General features: G+C 43.6%; 1 non-coding gene across 1 annotated transcript; it reads left to right on the top strand.

The window, feature by feature from the left end:
• Positions 1-4124: 4124 nt before the first annotated feature.
• TRNAM-CAU (transfer RNA methionine (anticodon CAU)) lies at positions 4125-4197 on the top strand. Its single transcript has one exon. It is a non-coding gene; the product is annotated as a tRNA-Met (tRNA).
• Positions 4198-15332: the final 11135 nt, after the last annotated feature.

Below are 15332 nucleotides of genomic sequence, written 5' to 3'. Positions count from 1 at the left end.
GAAGGAACTTGGGTCTTTTCAGTAGGATGCCTTTATTTCTAATTTATTCTTTCCAGCTTCATACTGTTTTATTTCATTTAGTACTTATCTTACTGGGAAGGGTAATGAAGGCTTTTTCTGCTTACTCCTCTTGAAGTCTCTGCCACCCCCCCCCCTCCCACACACACACACACACACACACACACACACACACACACACACACACACACACACACACAGAAATGCAATAGTCTGGTGGTAACATGAATGAAATATTAAATCTGAAAGAAGAGGTTACGAGCAACTATGGAAAAGTAAGATGATGTGATGTAGCACGCACGTAACACCAAAGCGAAAGGAGAGTGTACCTAAGTCGAAAAAAAAAAAACACAGGAGAAAACAGGAAGCTAAGTGATAACATAAAGGAAAAAAACTCAAGTCTAAGCCCTTCCATTAAGATGCTGTAACTTTAATATCCTTGTGGCTACTAACAGACAAATTACTGCAACTTAGATAAGACTTTTTCTATCAAAGGGTTAGTGAATGCTTTAAGTAACCCCCTTAGCCTGATAATACTCGCATAAATCCCTTGAAGGTAGCAGGAATATAAAACTACGTGATCGTCTTGGAGTTAATAATGAATGAAAAGTATTAGGGGCATTGAGGAGCGATCTTATACCTCTTACCGTAGCTATATATGCAGTAAACAAGTAAATCTGTTATTCTGTCTGTCTATCTACCCATAACCCATCATTACAAAGAGCACAGCAAGACCTTTCAATACAACACCTAGAACCCTTGCTAGCTATATCGCGTGAGGTGGAGCTATTAGTCCTGGGGCTTGAATGACGTGTGAACTGATGTCTAATGGCTATGATCTTCTCCCACTTTCCCACTTTCTCCTTCCTTGTCTCCCGACCATAGTCTTCATTTCGTCTTTTAGGTGGGAGAAAAAGTCAGGACGATGACGATGGACTGGGATGGGAGATACAGTTTCAGGATTGGCTTTGTGGCTGTCGCTCCGCCAGTAATGTAACAGTATATGATCCGTCACGATAATTTTCACACCCGGCCAGCCCGTCCCATTCCGTCACCGCCCACTCCACCACCCAACACCGTCACGATCTCTCACCTTCCTCTATTTTTTTTTTCTGACTGTTTGTTAGGCCTCATCTGTCCTCCTACATGCGATATCTCTTCACATGTCACCACTTCGATGCCAATACCAACAGTCATATCAAATACATGCAAAGGATGAAATATTCAGGACTGGAGTGGTCGTATCAGCAGGGGTATATTTCCAACAAGTTTTGCGGAAGATCATTAAAGTCTGTTTTACTGAAGCTAAGATAATCAGCGGTTCAATTCCAAAGGTTTCAGATTTTTTTTTAAATAAATGGAGGACACCTGTAATCTGGGGTATGGATTATTTTTATTCATTTTTCCTTCCTACGTTCATCTGTAAAAAATACTAATATTACTACTATTACTACTACTACTACTACTACTACTACTACTAATAATAATAATAATAATAATAATAACAGATTGTTCTCTCTCCCAACCTGAGATCGAATCGGATCCTCTCTTTCCACCTGAGCATCATCTCCCCAAAGACAGCCAAAAAGAAAAATCTCACCCGAAGCTTTGTGATTTTTGGTCCATCTTTTGTAGCAGGGGGTGAGTGAAGGCTATATTAAATCCCTTCAGTGAAAAGTCTCTCCTAAATCCTTGGAAGATAGCAGGAGGATATAATATAAATCTATGTGATCGTCTTGAAGGAGTTAATAAGGAAGGAAAAGTAGGCAATCACAGGGACACCGAGGAAGATTTACCCTTGGCATCCTAAAGTACTCAAGTTACATAATCCAGCAGAATACAGGGTTCCATTCAGGGAGTCCTTGGAGTACAGGCCCTAACTTCGAGAGGTGATTCTTGCCTAATCAGGACATGAGGAAGAGAGAAGAAAGGGGAAACTGATGGAAAGATGAAGGTGAGAAGAAAGCCTGTGACGCAGACAAAGCAGGGTAAATGGAAGGATGAGGCTGTAGGAGTGAAAATAGTGAATGGTAACCTTGCAGACCATATACTTTTTATTTTTCGTGAGTGTCTATAACCGGAGAGGTCTGTACCACTGTAACACATTTGGTCTCCCTAGACAATCTTTCGAAACTCTTCAGCTCGGTTTATGTCCTAGGTAGACAGACTGGAGGGTTGATTAAATAGTAACCAAGGAGAATCATTCCTACCTCGTAACTGTGGCTCATCAAATGTCATGCAATCACGACTTGAAATTAAAGCTCAAAAGTGGCCCAGTACTTTGAGGTAAAAAAAAAAAAAATCTAATAACAGTACAAATTAACTCTCCAGATACTATACAGATCTTTTTTATCTGTTGTCCACCAAATCTGATGCACTTCCTGCCTGAGTTTTATACGCGAAAGTTCCAGATCAAGGTCGGCTTAGGTAAATACGCATCGACAAAAAACGATACCAAAGAAAAATACATCCACTGAGACGAGTGAGGTAATGGGGAGGGGGAGGTGAAGTGGGGAGAGAGGAGAGGGGAGGGGGAGGGGAGAGATGAGGAGGAGGGTATGAGGAATGAAAAGGAGGGATGTAGAAGGAAAGGGAGTGTTGCGAGAGACAGGGGGTTGGTAGGAGGGGGTGGAGGAAGGGAAAGGGTGGTGGGAAAGAAAGGAACAAGGACTGTTAGAAACAGGATGGGGATTTAGGAAAACGAGGAGGGGAGGAGTGTTACACAGACAAGAGGGTAAGAAAGGAGGAGGGGGGGGGATGTGGGTATGTGGAATGAAATCGGGGTTTAGGAAATAATTTGGGTGAGGAAGAGAGACAAAGATACAAGGAAGGAGTGGAGGGAGAGGAGAGGAGTAGAGAAAGGGAGGGATATGGAAGGGGAGGGAAGGAGAGGGGGGCGGATCTGACAGACAAGGGTGAGGAGGTAATGGAAGGGTGGAAGGCGTGTGGGCAGAAGAAAGGGTAAGAGAAGAGGGAAGGGCGGGGTGGGGAAGGTTAGACAGACAGGGTGAGAGAAGAACTGACAATGTGGGCGGGAGGGGTATGGGGAAAGGAAAGCAAAAGTGAAGGGAGGGGGGAGGGCAAGACAGACAAGGAAGTGGGGGAGGAAGAGACAGTGAAATGCCCGTCACCCATAGTTCAGACTGACAGAGGGAGCGTGGGAGAGAAAGGCTGGGGAGGGATTACAGACGGGAAAGGAGAGACGGGGAGTGACAGGTTGACCCCTACAGCCTCGCCCGTTCATTTACCCTTCTTTATCCACGTCACAGGCATTCTTCTCACCTTCAACTTTTAATCAGTCTCCCCTTTATTCTTTCTTCTGTACGATCTTTTCATTTTTCTTTTTCCACGATTATCTCTCTCTCTCTCTCTCTCTCTCTCTCTAACCTAACCTGACCTAACCTACCCTGACTTGGTGAACCTTCGAGAACTCATTCCTCTTCCTTTTACCCCCTCCTCTTTCCTCTTCCCTTTCCACTCTCTTTACTCATCTTTCATTCACTTCCCTCTACTTTATTTATTTTTCCCCTTTGTCTCCCTTTTCTTCTTTACATTTTTCTTCTCTCATGTTCTTCGGTAACTTTCCTCCCTTTTCTCCCTCCCATCTTTCTCTTTCCCTCCACCTCTCTCTTACCCCTATCTATCGACCAACTCCTCTCTTTTCCGTTTCCTCACTCCTATTCCGCCTCCCCTCTCCTGCATTGCTTTTCTTTTTTCCTTTTTCCACTTCTCTTGCATTCTTCCTTCTCCCTTACCCTTGCCTCTTCTGCCACTTCGTCTTTCACTTTCCCCTTCCTTCTTTCTCCTTCCCTCTCCCCCTCTCTTTCTCTTCACCAATCCCATTTCTCTTCCTTCTCTTCTCTCCCTCTCTTCTATCATCTCCTCTCATTCATCTTTTCTTCTCTTTCCCTTCTCTCCCCTCTCAACCATCTTGTTCTCCTTTTTTTCACCTTTCCTTCTCTCACTCTCATCACTCTTCCCTTCTTCTCTCCACCTTTCTTTTCCCCCACTTCCTTCTTTCGCCTCTCATTCATCTTCTGTTCTCCTTCATGTTTCCTTCTCCCTCCCTCTCTTTCTTCTCCCTCTCTCCCTACCACTCTTTCCAAGCCTCGATGGCGCAGTAGGCAGCGCGTGAGTCTCATAATCTCAAGGTCGTGAGTTCGATCCTCACTCGGGGCAAAAGTTTTTAAAACCCAAGTTCGTAGTGCATGGAGGCAACAATGAAAGATAATAAATAAAGTCATATGAAGTACTGTGCTCAAGTTTTGTTCTCCGTATTACAGGAAATAAAGGAAAAATTCAAACATAAATTCAGAGCAGGGAATATCAGTCTTAATTTGAACATTCTCTTAGGACGGCCACACCTGGAGTACTGTGTTCAGTTTTGTTCTCCGCATTACAGAAAATAAAGGAGAACTTGAACATTTACATGGATGGACACAGAAGAGCGAAATCTGTTTAACATGTCAAGCGCACACTAAGAGGGGATCCAATTAAACAAGATTTTCCTCGGACACTACAACACGACATTTAGTAAGCACTTCACAACAGACTGGTCTTATTTCGCTACAGGTAAGAGTTATAAAAGTAATGGCAAAGATTTCCTGACACATGACTCAAACCATATGTTCTTCAGTGCAATTGCAAACATAGGCAGCAGCCAAATTACGGAGCTACAAGGTACTATGTGAGGAAGTGCTAACATTTAAACTCGCCTGAATTTACGTTCTAATCCCCTGCTAAGAAGTTCATAAATATCTAATACAAAAAACTGAGATACTGTTTTCACTCCAGATTAAAGAATATGAGTCAGGTAAAATCTGATCAATACCTTTATATAAATTAATACTATTTCTTCCTTACAGTCTATGGCAATGTACAATATAGTTCTTAAGTTCATTTTTCTTCTTCCATGACAATATTTCTATGCTCCAACGTGGCCCTGGTCCTTTTTGCTACCAGTTTCGATGGTGGGTGAGGGAGAATTCCTACACTATTCATCTCTTCCCCATCTCTTCTCCTCTTTCTCCTTCCTCTCCCCCCTCCCTCTCTCTCCTCCTCTTTCCCCTTCTTCTTCCATTTTCTTCATTCCCCTCCTCTTCTCTTCTTCCACTTATACCATACTTATAGTCCCCTCTAAAATAAATATCCACGAAAGAACGTGCACGTCTTTCGCTGTTTGCTTTCCTTTGCATTTATATTCCTCTCCTCTTTCCCTCCTTTTCTTTTGTCCCTTCTCATTCTTACCCTTCTGTCAATCAACACACAGTTTGCCCTGGTCTCCCCTTCCTTTCCTCTTCCCCCTCTCGCTTCCTTCATCTGTTTTCCTCTTCTTTTTCCTCTTCATTTCCCCCTTCATTTCTCCGCTCTTCCTTCTCCTTCTCTCCTCTTTCCTCTTCCCTTTTTGCCATTCAGATCTGTCCCAATTCTCTTTGTCTTTCTCTCCTTCCTCTCTCCTACTCCCCTCTGACCTCTCCCTTCTCTCATCCCCTCTTTCCTCCCCCTTTCCCTCTCTCGTGCCCCTTCCCTTCCTTTCCCGATTCTTTCCCTTTTCTCTTTTCCATTCTTCTCTCTCTCATTCTTTGTTTTCCATTCCACTTCATATCTTTCCTCTTCCGTTTCTCTTTCCCTTAACCCTCTCATCATTGCTTCTTTTTCCCCTTCTGTCATTCATCCCCTCACATATCCTGTCCCCTTTTCTCTTCCTCTTCCCCCCCCCCCTCGCCCTACTCTCTCTCTCTCCTTCCTTTATTCTTCTCCTCTTTCTCCTTCCTCTCCCCCCTCCCCTCTTCTTCCCCTTCTGTCATCCACCCCATCATTTGTCTCTCCCCTTCCTCCTTTCACCTCTCTTTCCTCCGTCTTCCCCTCACACCTCTCCTCTTTCCCTTCTTCTCTCCCCTTTGTCTGTCACCTCCTCTTCTCTTCTCCCCTCTTCCCCTTCTGTCATTCAACCCTTCACCTGTCCCTCTCCCCTTCCTTTACTCTCCTCTCCCTTTCCCCTCTCCATTCCCTTCATTTTTACTGCACCACGGTTCAACATTCCCTTCCCTTCCCTGCCTCCCTTCCTCCTCCTTCCTTCCATGTCATAACCAAACAATCCAAAATCTATACACCTATATTAATTGTTTTCATTTTTTATAGCTGAAGAAAAAAAAAAAAGGAGCAGTACACCAGTAGACATAAGAAAGTTCAAAGCATCTCATCCAAAGTGATATGCTTATTACGACTTTACATTATCTTTTACACTAATTCTATCTTTTTATTGTCGACACAGCATGCATCAGTAACAAACTAAAGGATACTAATTGGTACTAATGAAATAAATCGCTGAATGAGAGGGATTACGCAGCCTCCTTAAACCAACGAAAATACGCCAATGAAAATGCGACCCAAGGTGTTAGAGTACGTAATGGAGGGAGGGTTGCGTGTCGTGGGGGGACAGGTCGTTACTGAGTAGGAACGAAGATGCCTGAAGGTCCTTTATGACGAGATCGCCTCTCACATCATGCAGCGTCAGGCAAGAGATATAACTGCCGTAATCGATAGGCACTCTCATTGTTCACCCGTTATTATGCTGTACCGAAAAATGCGGTGATGATAATGATGATGATGATGATGATGATATGATGTAATCGGAAGACTGCACAGAGGAAGATGTAGTCAGTGGAAGGATGAGTTGAAGAAATCGAAACGTAAATGGCAGAATAAGTATAAGAAAATCGGAAATTAAATGGATGAATAAGGAGTTGGAGACCAAAAAGAAGATGAATGGATAAGTGGAAGAATACAAGAGGGAAGGCTGCTTGAATCGGCAGTAAGGAGTGACAGATATAGATAGACAGGCAGATAAGTAAACAAAAGGCAGACAGACATATAAAAAGATAGGCAGACAGCCTACAAATACCTATGAAAACCAATCTTTTTAATCTCTTCGCCACTGCTCGCTATCATCATCATTACCAATATTACTACATCCTGCCAAAAGCATCTTCTCTCATTACATCATTATATATCTACATTAATCTTTCGTCTCTCTCTTTTGCCTTTCCTTTCATATTTCTCTCTCCATCACTTCCTCCCCTTCCTTCAACCTTTCCCTTTCTTGTACTGTTCTTCCGTCTGTCACCATTATTTCCCTCCTTGCCTTCACCCTTTCCCTTTCTTCCCTCCTCCTTTTATCTCCCATCATCAATTTCCTCCCATTCTCCAGCCTTTCCTCTTCTTCCCCTTTCATCCATCTTTCATCATCATTCCCTCCCAATCCCTTTTTCCCCATCATCGTCCATCTCCCATCACCAGTTCCTCCCTTTCCTTCAGCCTCCCCGTGACCCCTTTTCATCTTCCGTCAGTGTCATCACCCATCATCTCCCTTTTTTATCCTCCCTTTGAACCCATTCTTACGTCACCCTCCCTTTCTTCCCACCTCGTCTTCTGCCCTTCCTATCTCCCTCTACGCCTGGTCCTGCCGCACAGAAGGGGACAATGAAGAGGGCGTGGTAGTATCAGATCCCTGCCTTCGTGAACTAGGTGGGGACTAGAGATGGCGCTATACTCTGTTTGCTCTAACTTGGCCTACAGCTGCCATCCCCTATGCTCGTCGGTTAATGAAGCTCCCTAACACACTTTCCTAAACGATTTAAATTTTTATTACACCTTACTACCCCATTCTTTGTTACATTAATCCTTCAAATATCGCCACACTCTGCATAAATACCGTACAAAAAGATATTAACCAGCCTTATCCAAAAATAAATCGCTAAGGAGGAGGTGCAAGGGAGCTTCCTTACCCGGCGAGAATACTGGGGCTTCAGCTTCAGTACTAAGTTGTAACAAGTGATTAACGGCAATATACGATGCCTGTAACGAAGAGCTGCTATGAAAAGGATGTAGCGCCAAGGAATAGTCATTTTTTGCCATTGTGCTACATGAAATAGGCTATAGGCTGGAAAAGTGAAAATTTGGGCTAAGTTAAGGTAAAAGAACTACAGTTGGTCCCACTTTGCGCCCAAGAATAATAAGTGTTGCATCTTGACTCCTACGATATTGGCCGTGTGTACAGTCGCAACATTACCTGGTGTCACAAAGTCCACTGAAAATTAACAGACTTTGTGACATCAATTCCTCGCACGACTGTACAGTATCCACAAAATGCATCCATTCCTAAGTGATCGAAATTTTTACTATGAACGCTGCTGCTGTGAGTTCTATTATCGCAAGGCAAATATTTAAAAATTAACAGCGCATTCCACTGGCTATATAAAGTTCAGTCCTTATGCAGTATTACCTGATACAGGAAGTATTTATAACAAGAATAAGTTACTGGAGAATATTTCAGTACTTCCCCCACTGTTTTAAAATATATATGGACAAAAAGTAAAGGTACTTTACTGTGCATTCTTCACGCTACGTCATTTCCTGTTAGTATCTAAATCTTCGAATACCATTCGATCCCTTGAAGCAGATAACTATTAATTCTTGTGGCATTCAGATAATTTTCCTCAGTACAGAAAAGGACTCTAGTAATGGAGAAATTACAGACGACTATGACTAACCTATCTGATTTGAGGAGATCCCCCTAAATTTTTGGAGATCGCAAGAACAATGACGTCCTCGGGTTGATGCGGCTAACTATCCCCAACTCCTCTAATTACACCACTCAGTTACCCAAACCCACACCTAATTCACGAACTACTTAGCGCCGCCCCAACCCGTCAGGTGAGGCAGGACGAGCTGGTGGGGAAGGTAGGCTGGTGGTGGTAGTGGTGGTGATGGTGGTGGTGGTGGACCCTTTGGCCGGAGGGGACCAGATAAGTTCTTAATTAACCCTCGCATCATATTTCCCTCTCTCCTCACCACACTGTCTGCTTAGCTTCTTCAGTGCGATGATGGACGATTTAATACAACTCGAGATGGTCCTGCCTGACATAACGAATACAAACAACATCCATCATACTCCCCCAGCTTAACGATCATTATTATTCCTTCTTATTCCTGCAGAAGATATTATTAAAGTTACATTTAGTATTTGAGACAACACACCTGCTAAAGTTCATGGGAAAAAAAAAAAAAAGGGACCAGGAATCATAAATACTCAATGGTGCTTCGTTTTCCCCTTATTGTTTTTCTTTCATTCATGTATTTATTTTGAGGATATGGACACACGGAGAGCATATGACAAAATTTACGCCAGCATCCACATTTACTAATTTTTTTTTTTTTAATTTTTTTTTTTATGGACACCAGAAGAGGACAAGCCAAAAATCGACCATGCTAAGTTTTTGTTTTTCACCCTGAATTTATCTGCTACTTATTATTTCTTTTCTTTTTTCTTTTTTTTTTTTAGATGAACACCCGGAGAGGATGTAATATGTAAATGTGCTTCCCTAGGTAAGTACACTCAGGTATCAAATGAGGGCAGCGTTAATGAGCCCATTTTCCCTCTGCTCTGTTTTCTCACGCCTCCCCGCTCTCTCTCTTCTTCCTCCTCGTCCTCGTCCTCGTCGTCCTCCTCCTCCTCGGGAAATTACCTCAACAAGCAAGCACTTAAGACGTCGCCGGGATAACCTTTCATAACTCCCTGGCAGGATTCTCTAAAGCCTTGACAGAAAAAAAAAAAGTAGGAGAGACAGACGCGTCCTCCTTTCCCGTCCCCGCTATAGGGTTAAGGTTTCAGACGGGGTCCTGTCAGGCTAAGGGCGACGAGGTTTTGAAGTCAGCATAAAAGGACGGAGACGCACTTCCTCAGCGTCCTCTCCACTAGTGTATGTCTGGTGAATGTAAGCTCCTCCTCTCCTTCCTCTGGTAGTATCCTCTTTTTTTTTTGTTTTTTTTTCTGTCCTCGGTCCATCTATGAAGGGTCGTATTAAAATCTACTCTTGGGTTTAGGTTGCATGTAAGATATTATACTTTTACTTAACCTCATACATATACTACGCACTACACAATAAAATCTGGAATTAATAACGTGAAATATACAACTGAGCATCATGATTCAAAGTAATATCTAACTCCTTTGAAGACTTGTTTATTGTAAGAATTGGCCAAGCTTGTTTATGTACCTGGCCCCAGCCCTGTAAGTGTTTATTTTAGTTAACTGTGACGAGGCGAGGGTCAACGGTAAATATCTCAAAATCACCGTTTTTCTATTCACTCGTGTCCAGATGACCTGCTTGAATTCTACTTAAGCTGGTATGTCTCCTCTGGTGGCAAATGTAGTTCCCCGTCACTCCACCAAGACCCCACTTTACCCAGGACATTGCGTCTGTCACCTAGCAAGCGATGGAACTTTGCTGTGCCACCGAGGGAAGAATTTGTAATGGATGGATTTTTTTTTTTTTTTTACGTCTCTATGGCTTTGAATTATTGTCAGGAGTACTTTTATTTTCAAGCATTCCCACTTTATTTTTACCAGAGTGCTTACTTGCTTGATGGTTTTCTTCTCCTGGATCTTGGTGAAAGTTTTGGTATATTCCATCACAATGCCTAAACCAGCCTTTCTACAATACCAGTCTTTAAAAGGCATCTTACACCCACCCTACCCCAGCACCCACCACCATCCTCGCCCGTTCCGCCCACTCCTTTCCACCCATCCCACCCTCTTCCTAATCTCCCTCCTCAACACCAGATTCTTAAAATATATATCTGCTCCCACAACCAACTACGTTCTTGATACAACGCCTATCTTCACAGGGAATATTCGTCCCGTTCTGTCCCACTACCCACCACACCCATTATTATTTTCCTTCCTCATCCAGCCTACCTACAACACCCATCTACACAGCACACACCCATTATTATTTCCCTTCCTCATCCAGCCTACCCACAATATCCATCTCCACAGTATACTTCTCATGACACACCTCTCTCCATCCACTCTACTTCCACTCCACTCACTCCTGCTCTACTGTGGTGACTACGGGCCTTCGCAGCTCTCACTGGATCTGATCATGACTTAAAACAACCTATGCAGTATTACTCGAAGCGACCTGAAATGAGCACTCGACGATTGAATTATAACCTTCCTCAACAGCATACGCACCAAACACATGGGTCGCTTCCATTATTGTTCTTCTGAAGGTTGGGGAGCCAGATGAGAGATATGTTGGTTGAGTATGAGGCACGACAAAGGCACGCGGACGACGAATGCGACTGTTATTCATTCTAGTTTTGTTGTGATTGAGCTACGTAAGTGAATGAACGTAAAAAGAAGTACCTTTATATAATGCATAGAAGTAACGTTATATAAAGCTTAAGCTCTGTTAACTTTATGATAGTATCGATCCCAACATAACTCCTATCCCATTTTCCTAAGCTAAATAAAATCGTCTGGGTTTAGAGAGAATTAAATGCAAAGTACGTCCTCTGACTGAAGGGACTGTTGGATAGCTTCTGACCACTTCACTCCTAAAGTTCTGAGAAAAATCGTCGGGTTGAATGGGTTAAGCTTGAGGATTCCGGGGGGTTCTGAAGCATCCAGGGCAGATAAGAAACACAGTACAAGGCATCGGGGTGGGTTTTGCTGGTGGGGTACAACTGCTACAGACGCCGCCCTTAAACCAGCTTAAGTGGGGCTTGAGGTTTATAACATGGAGGTCTGGTTGATTGCCCCTCCCCCCGAACCCCTAACCAGCCCCAGTGAGTTTTTAACCTGTGCAGACCGAGTATTTTTTTGGGGTGTTGTTGTTGTTGTTATGATGATGATGATGATGATGATGATGATGACGATGATTATCCTGCCCTAGGGTGGGAAAGGAGGTCCGGATGATGATGATGATGATTAGCAGTATTAGTAAGGTTGCACTAGTATTGGTGGTGGTAGTTGAAGGAGGAGGAGGAGGAGGAGGAGTTGTTGAAAGAGTAGTAGTAGAATATCTTATTCTTCCTTCTCACGGACGATTTTCTTCAGCTTAGAAGGAATCTCTAGTAGTGAATAAGTTAACCTTTCTCTAACTCCTATGATGGGATCTCTCTTAAACTGAATAAAACTGCCTAACTGAAATATGAATAACAAAAATGACGTCTCGGGGTGAAGATATTTTACCACGCCTTTACATTAACGCTGAGGGAATCGGTACAGACGTAGTTTAACCAAGGCGGTGAAATACATTAGAATAACCTTCCCCCCAACAGGACAACTTGATATACCAGTTATCTTACAGTATGTGATATGCAGTATACCATGTGGATTTCCCCTATGTGTCTATATATGCTTTCTGTGCTTCATACTCAAGGGAAATTCAGCACAGAAGAAGTATAACCAAGGCAGTGATATATGCTACACCAAAGCATACCATTTCTTGAACTTCCAGCGCTGCCAGACTCTCTCTCTCTCTCTCTCTCTTTCTCTCTCTCTCTCTCTCTCTCTCTCTCTCTCTCTCTCTCTCTCTCTCTCTCCGCTCTTTGCAACATCTAGATTTCCCCCGTGTGTTCATATAACGCGTCTGTGCATCACCGTCGAGGGAACCATCAGAAAGGGAATATAAGCCAGATATATTTAACAAAAACAGGCAAACTTCTGGATGACCTAAGCCACCAGATCCCCACAGCATCTTGAGACGCTTGGGTATATAGCATCTGTATCGTCTCTTCTGTGTCTGTGTAACTCGTCTGTGCATCACCGTCAAGGGAGTCAGAAAAGAGGCAGCATCACCCAAGCAATGTGATACAGTAAACAAACGCACACCATTTTTCTTTTGTGGTTAATGGGAACTGTATTCCCCTTTCTGTAATAGCAACTGTATTCCTCTGTCTGTAATGGCAACTGTATTCCTCTGTCTGTAATGGCAACTGTATTCCTCTGTATGTAATGGCAACTGTATTCCTCTGTATGTAATGGCAACTGTATTCCTCTGTATGTAATGGCAACTGTATTCCTCTTTCTGTAATAGCAACTGTATTCCTCTGTCTGTATCAATGTTACCCGTCTGTGCACCACTTCCAAGGGAGGCAAAACAAAAGAAATATAAGCTAAACCACGAAATACATTGAAGTAAAGCACGCCACTGGATTACTTGTCCTCCCAGGCATCCCCAGAGCATCTTAGACCACGTGGTTTTATAATATCACCGTCGAGGGAGTCAGTACAGAGGGAATATAAGCCAGGCAGTGAAATATATTAAACAAATGTACGCCACTTCTGGATTACTTGACCTACCTTACATCCCCAAGGCCATCTTTGACTCTGCCTCTTGAATACACTCTGACCCGGACCCATTTTCCCCGTCAACATTTTTCGCTTAAATGTCCTACTCCAGGCATACACTTGGCAGTTCATTCCCTGAGGTCCAGCAGTCCTACACACACACACACACACACACACACACACACACACACACACACACACACACACACACACACACACACACACACACACACACACACCTTCACATGTCACCATTTGGGCGCTCATAACCACAGTCTCCAGTATGCGATTACATGCTAAGGGTGTCTCATTCAGAACTGGTATAGAGGTATTAGTGGGCTATTATTAAGAAATATAAGTGGGTCTTATGGAAGAAAGCCTGTTCTCTGATATAACAAAATTCATATCATCCGTCTGATCCCTGCTCTAGCCTAGGATCGAACTCACTACCTTCACAACAGACACCTACACTTACCACTTGACTAACATTTTCTCCGAGACTTTCTAGCACCTCTTCCATGGCTATTTTTGTTTTCCTTTCACTTTAATAACCTCGTTCTTAATTTATACTCACGTCAATATTGAAATAGTCTGCAGAAATAACGCAAATATTAACAACCCCTACGAAACAAAGATGCTGGTAAGAAAAAGGTATTACTGGGACTCCTAAGTTAATCTAATTTTTCTCGTGCTTAAATTACCCCCTAATAATACCTACACAGTTTGCAAGTATATACACAAGGGAATAGATCAGCATGCTATTAGCAAAACTAGGCTGGTTAAGGAAAAGGTGTTGGTTCGTCTCCCACCTACGCTGACGGAATAAAGCTTGTCTTGGACGATGTTCCTCTTTCTTGAACTTAAAATATATCCCTTTTAACACCGAAAGAGACTGCAGAAATAATATACCCGATACAAGAAAGCTTCAACGTGTCAAAGTGCAAAAATATGCTGATGATGGATGCTGCTCTGTGTGTGTGTGTGTGTGTGTGTGTGTGTGTGTGTGTGTGTGTGTGTGTGTGTGTGTGTGTGTGTGTGTGTGTGTGTGTGTGTGTGTGTGTGTGTGTGTGTGTGTGTGTGTGTGTGTGTGTGTGTGTGTGTGTGTGTGTGTGTGTGTGTGTGTGTGTGTGTGTGTGTGTGTGTGTGTGTGTGTGTGTGTGTGTGTGTGAGAATTTTCTAAACTGACGAGAACGCAGCTTCCTCTGCCTGATACTTTCCTCTCTAGTATTAAAATTCACGAGAAAAGTAGAAGGGGGAATGAGTCTCTAGATGGGTGGAGGGACAAGGGGAATAGTTGGACAAAGAGGGGGATCAGAGGAGAAGGAACAAGCATACGAAGAAGCGGTGAGGTATTTGAGGAAGGGGAGGAGAAGAGGGCTTAGATTTTACGCCTTCCGACTGCAGTAGTCATGGGATGCATAAGAAGAAAGGATAAGGGTAGGCGAAGGAAGGGATACGTAGGAAGAAGGATTAGAGGGAAGCAAGGGGTATGCTGAGATGGGGAGGGGGATGCGTAGGGGTGGGGAGGGAATTCGTAGGGGGTGGGGGAAAATGCAAAAGGGGTGGATGTGTCGGGGTGAAGGCACTGCGAAGGGTAGATAGGGGGGATGCACAGGGGTGGAGGGACTGCAAAGGGTGGGTGGGGGGGGGATGAGAAAGGGTGAGCAAAAGGGGATGCGAAAGGGTGTGTAGGGGTGGGGTGGGGGAGGCTAGGGGAAGGGGAGGATAAAGAGGAAGACCCACCCGACCAGCTTTTGTGGAGTCTTCGACCTGTCTCCTGTAGCTGACATCCGGGCTTCACCTCCCCAATGCCACACCTACCCTCCAATATGGCCGCTTTTATCTCTATTTCCTTTATGGCCGTGTTTGTGTGTTTTCACCGGCGAGTTTTTCGGTCCGGTTATTCTCCCGCGGCTCAGATATCGTAAGGTTTTGATACGTGTAAATTTAGGGGGACCTCGCCCTTCTCCACGGTTTTTCGGCTATTCTCCTGAGGCTTCAATATCGTTAGCTTTTTTTTATCGAACGACATGGAGGCGATTTGTTTGTGGTCACCCCTTAAGGGATTATGGCGTCTGGCTATATATAAATAGATATATCTGTTTACGTAAAAGTAGACACCCAAGTAACCGTAAATTAAGCTGGAAGATGCTCATGCCAAAGTGTGTGGGAA

This window comes from Coenobita brevimanus, chromosome 52 (genome assembly GCF_032717465.1).
Source record: "Coenobita brevimanus isolate Jiangsu-jjx chromosome 52, ASM3271746v2, whole genome shotgun sequence".
In the NCBI taxonomy this organism is placed as follows: domain Eukaryota; kingdom Metazoa; phylum Arthropoda; class Malacostraca; order Decapoda; family Coenobitidae; genus Coenobita; species Coenobita brevimanus.
This window is presented reverse-complemented; position numbering and strand designations above follow the sequence as displayed.